We start from the raw sequence: 6,000 nt of genomic DNA on the forward strand, positions 1-6,000 counted from the left end.
CCTTATAGTATGCCCTGAGTGGTCATCTCATGCCCCCCATGGTGGAACAGCCCTTACAGTATGCCCTGAGTGGTCATCTCATGCCCCCCATGGTGGAACAGCCCTTACAGTATGCCCTGAGTGGAATGTGCGTGTGTGTTCCCAGAAAGGGACATGGGTGCTGGCTGACAGATGGCCATTGGGGCATCGCGCACCCTCTGGCCATAAAGTTAGGTGCAGATGGAGGGATGAAGAAGATTGCCAAAAAGCCACTCACCCTAATGACCCGAGTGAGATCGTTGAACTTCTTCCTGCATTGCACAGGAGCCCTGGCCACCACGCTGCTGGATTTGACTATTTGCGAAACTTCCCTCCAAGCTCTGTGGTACTTGTTCTGATGAGGCCTCCTGCCATTGTCAGGGTACAGCACTGCTCGCCGGCGCTCCACTGCACCAACCAAAGCATCCAATGCCCCATCGGTAAAGCGCTCCGCTCTCTGCCTCACCCTCTCCATCTGGTCAAAGTTTGTAACGCCACAGAATGAACAGCGCCGATTTTGAGGCCTACAGGGTGATGAGTGTGGCTGCTGATCCTAAATGATCCGCCCCTTTAAGAGCTGGCCGGCGCCAGCATGTCTCGTGGTCATCGATTATTGACAGCACCTGCGCTGCGCCCAGCCGCCCAGATATTGAGTAGCGCTGCCAGGTTAGCACCTTAGGAGTCCCGTGCAGCGCCTGATTTTACGCCGCAATCACCTTTAGGGGCGATGCAACCCAATATCGCTCAAGGTGGCGATGAGTTGTGCCTGGCGATAGATTTTGCGCACCGCCAATTGTAGCGCCCCAAGCGGGGCTATACCCAATTTCACCCCCAAACACTCTTAAAACAATAACACTTAAACTACCAATCACCTTGTTTAAAATTAAACTAAAACACCCAAATTTAACAATCCCAAAATTACATTACAGAAGCTATGCACATCCGCCACCCATCCCCGGGCGGCCAGCCTAATCCCTGTTCGGGCTGCAGCACACTACTCCCTTCGGTGTGGCCGTCTTGTCCTGTCCCTTTGGTCCCTCGCAGCCTGCGGCTGCTGGCTGGGAACCTCTGTCCTCAGATCAATCCCTGATTTGAGAGGCTGCCCGTTTAAACTGGGGAGCCGGTGACCACGGTTTCTTTTGCTGTGGTGTTCGTGGGAACCTTCTAGGGACTTTGGCTGGTGGGGGTTTTCTGGCTGGTGGGTCTTTAACACGAGCCACTGCCCCCTCCTGTGCGGTCTGTGAACCTTCCACTACCGTTGGCTGGGGATTTTTCTCCTCAGGCTTTTCCTCTCCGAAACCTGTGCTAGGGGCAGGCAACTCTATGCAGCCTGATGCTACAGGCTGAGGGTCCCTGCCCTCACATCCCACCTCTCCTAAACCTGGGTTAGGGGCAGGCAACTCTACGCAGCCTGATACTGCCGGCTGCGGGTCCTCGCCCTCACATCCCACCTCTCCCAAATCTGTGTTAGGAGCGGGTAACTCTCTGCAGCCTAATACTGCAGGCTGGGGGTCTCCTCCCCCAGGTCCCACCTCGTCTAAGTCCCAGATGAGTGGGAGAGTGTCCCAAATGGTGGGTGGGATGGCCCTTCCTTTAAAACAGGCCACTGCACCTGCCTGTGCAGTCTGTGAGTTTGCTCCTGCTGCAGACTAAGGATTTCTATCCTCAGACCTTGCCCTTCTCTCGGGCTTAAACAATTTACATTGGTTAATGTGGAACCATTTGACGCGCCTAGGCATCTTTATGTCACATACCATGGGGCTTGCCTGGTCTACAATGCTGTAGGGCCCCATGTATAATGGTTCTAGACTTCCTGCCCGAGCAAAATTCCTAACCATAACCTGATCCCCTATCTCCCACTCGTGGTGTGTTCGGGGTTCTAACAGCAATCGGTTGCTCCGATGCTGCCTTCCCATGTTCCCAGCCGCCTGCCCATGGACCTGTTTAAGGTGCTCAAATAGGTTCCTGGTGAACCTGTCCCAGTTCACCTCCCTGAGCTGACCTTCTGTGAGCACCGGGGCTAGTACGTGGGTGGGGGTCCGCATAACTCTGCCAGTCATCAACTCGTGTGGGGAATACCCCGTGCTTTTTGACTGGCTGGCTCGGATCCCCATCAGGACTAACGGTAGTCTTATGTTCATTAATAAATAGACATTCTTATTATGAACACAGCTAGCTTTTGCTAGTTACTTTATTGAGCACATGTGGACTGGGTACTGTATCTGTAGAGGCTTCCATCTTGACTGCTGCCTTGTGGGTAGCCTAGTGCCTCATGGGTAATGTAGTCTTAATATATATACAGCTGGGTAGTGTAGTCTTATATACAGCTCTACACAGCTCTATGGCTCCACCTAGTGTCCACTATAGAATGACATGCTATTGATCATTACATCCCCCTTTCTTTGAGGTTTAACAAAATCAATATCAATCAACTTTCAAGAAAACAATAAAGATAATATCAGTAACACTTTTGTTAGTGCTCTATAAACATAAACATTTTCAAAACAGTCAACACATTTTCAAAGCTTTACATTGTACTCAAAGATTAAGTCTATCAGGCTCTTTTACTTCACGTGTGGATCTTCTCAACATGGGTAAGTCTGATGTGTCTTCATGAGATTGTTCTGGTGGTGAATGACAAGATGCAGTTGCGGCATTGTCTTCAATCTGGTCTTGAATAGTCTCTTGTGTTTTTAGGAGGGAACGGCGGTTCCTCCTGAGAATCTGTCCTTCCTCAGTTCTAACAGTGTATGACCTTGGTCCTACTTCCTCAAGAACTGTAGCTTTCCTGTTCCATGCATCTGGATCCTCAATCCTGACAACATCATCCCTTGTCAATGGTTTTAGAGTTTTGGATGACTTGTCATAGTATGATTTCTGTTTCAGCTTTAACAGTTGAAGTCTCTGTCTCAGTTCCTCACTTTGCTGTTCTTTTGCACAGCAGGGTAGCGTGGTGCGCAACTTGCGACCCATTAGTAGTTCAGCAGGTGAAGAACCACAGTCTAAAGGTAAGGCTCGGTAGCTCAGCAGGGCGAGATAAGGATCAGACTTGCTTTCTGTCGCTTTCTTCAGTAGCTGCTTGAGAACTTGAACACCTTTCTCTCCCTTACCATTTGACTGAGCATACAAAGGACTGGATGTGATGTGCTGAAAGTCATAATGTGCTGCAAACTGTTGCCACTCCTTACAGTTGAAGCACGGACCATTGTCGCTAACGGCAATCCTGAGAATTCCATGTCTGGCGAAGATGGATTTCACATGCATTATGACACTGCTTGCTGTGGTGCTTGAGAGCAGCGCCATCTCAGGATAGTTAGAATAGTAGTCAATCACTATTAGATAGTCTTTACCATTTAAATGAAAAAGGTTCATACCAACCTTTTGCCATGCTGCTGTTGGTATGTCAGCTACTATCATTGGTTCCTTTGCTTGTTTGTTTTGGTGTTTCTGACATTTCTCACATTTGCCTATCATGTTCTCAATGTCCTTATTTATGCCAGGCCAATAAACAGTGCCCTAGAAATTCAGTTGCGTGCGCCAGCCGTTAGCGCCTTAGGAGGAGTAGATCTCGAGTGCTAGGCACTTAGTGGCCGGGTGCAGGGCGATGTGCGCCTACGCCCAACTTCAGTAGACATTTAGCGCCGGCGCAAAGTGTTTGCGCGCGCTCAGCTGCGCGCGCAGATTATGACGTCATTTCCTCGTGCAACGCCCTTTGTGCACCCCAATCCGGAACTTCAGTCGCGCCCGCCCAATGTGGGCGTGGCGCTCCTAAGAACTGTGAACTGGAATGCAGCAGAGGCCATGCGGGCCTCGGGGAGCGCTAATTAAAGGGCACTTACCCTGAACTATAAAGGCCAGCCATTTTGCAGCAATCACTCTTGTGCAACGGATTTCTGGACAGAGACCAAGGAAGAGAGCTTACTGCTTTGGCCCAACATAGGAGAGGTATTTTTGGCTTCAGGCCAGAGCTTGGCAATTCGCCTTCATTGTGAGGTCATTGTTTGCCAGTATATTATGGGGGCTGCATGGGGTGCCAACCCTCAGTTTCAGCATTATGTGCGAAGGGCTCGCAGACGCTGTGTGAGAGGGGCAGCCCTGGCTAGACGCAGAGGGGGCAACAGGCGTCGGCAACCTGGGCCTTACCCACTCAGGAAATACCGCCAGCAGGTGTCCTATCTCACCATGCCTGCCGCACAGTGTGTTAGGAGGCTGCGCTTCAGAAGGGAGGTGGTTGCAGAGATCTGCCAGCTGCTTCACAGAGATCTGCGTCCACAGCTGAGGTGCAGGACGTCTCTGTCGGTGGAAGTGAAGGTCACGGTGGCTCTGAACTTCTATGCAAGCGGCTCCTTCCAAGCCGCTGTTGGGGACATTGCTAACATATCCCAGTTCGCCGTGCATTGCTGCATCCGCCAGGTGACCAATGCCCTTTTCAGAAGGAGACACCAATTCATCTCCTTCCCCATGACCCTGGACAAGCAGCAGCAGCGTGCAGTGGGATTTGCGAGAACAGCGGGCTTCCCCATGGTGCAGGGCGCCATTGACTGCATGCATGTGGCTTTGCGGGCACCTATCCACAATGCCGAGGATTACCGCAACCGGAAGGGCTACCATTCCCTCAATGTACAGCTGGTGTGTGACCACAGGCAGCGCATCCTAGCTGTCAATGCCCGCTTTCCAGGCAGCAGCCACGATGCATTTATCCTGCGACAGGCTACTGTGGCTGACATGTTCCAGGCACAGCCTCCCCCAAGAGGATGGCTTATCGGGGACAAAGGCTATCCTTTGTGTACCTGGCTCATGACCCCGCTCCGCGCGCCCAGGACCCCTGCTGAGGAGGCATACAATGAAAGCCATCAAGCCACTAGGAACATCATAGAACAAACGATTGGCGTCCTCAAGCAATGGTTCCGCTGCCTGGATCGTTCCGGAGGATCTCTGCAGTATTCGCCGGAGAGAGTCTCCTAGGTCGTGGTCGTCTGCTGCATGCTGCACAACCTGGCTATCCGCAGGACTCAGGCACTGCCACCTCACGCTGGAGCACCACCTCAGGAGGAGGAGCAGGAGGAGCATGAGGAGGAGGAGGAGGAGGAGGAGGAGGAGTACCAGCCCAGGAGGGAGGCACAAGGTCCAAGGGCCGCCCGTCGGCGGCTTATTGAACGTCACTTCTAGGCCCCCTGTCAGGGAATGGCTTGTGGCAATGAAGGGACCTGAATGCAGCCGCTCCGCAAGCCCTCAGCCGGTTAAGGCAACAACCACTTCAAACATCAAACATGGACAAGCTGAATAAATAAAATGCTTTATTGAACAAACTCAGGGCCCTTCCCACATGAAACCCAAAAACAGACAACACACCCAAAAAACTGTCAGACACATGACTCACTCCCACAACCTGGGGAGGAATAACAAAACATTTCCACAAAAATGGCCTTCATCCTCGGCCTTACAAAAACAAACATCCCCATAAACAAAACAACCATCCCCATATAAAAACACATATGCCCACATCCTCTACATTGTGGCCCGCGAGGGCGATTCCTTGACCAGCCTTTTGCGGCCCCTGGCCGCCCTGCTGCTCTTCCTCAAAGTGTGCCCAGTGGCTGCTGCAAGGCTGGGGGAAGGCTCCTGAGGGGCACATGGCGTGACGGGAGATGCCCTTGGGGGTCGGCCTTGACGAGCTCTGGCCCTCGAGGGGCCGGCTGGTGACTGCTGCAGCTGTGGCTGGGCAGCAGCAGTCTCTCCAGCAGCTCGTCGCAGCTCCATTGGGGGAGTGGCAGTGGCGGCTGCAGGAATGGGGGCAAGCTGGCTGATGGCAGGTGCTCGCTGCTCGCCTGAGACACTGGCACTCGCCCGGGCCAGCACTGCAGCATGCGCAGCAATCTGCTGAAGGACAGACCGCTGTGCTGCTGCAGCGCGGCGGGTGCCCTGGCGATGCCTGGCTGACACAGCGAGTGTGGCAGCAGTGAGCGCCCGTACTGCCCTGGT

This window comes from Somniosus microcephalus, chromosome 2 (genome assembly GCF_052327205.1).
Source record: "Somniosus microcephalus isolate GS21.2 chromosome 2, FLI_Smic_1.0, whole genome shotgun sequence".
In the NCBI taxonomy this organism is placed as follows: domain Eukaryota; kingdom Metazoa; phylum Chordata; class Chondrichthyes; order Squaliformes; family Somniosidae; genus Somniosus; species Somniosus microcephalus.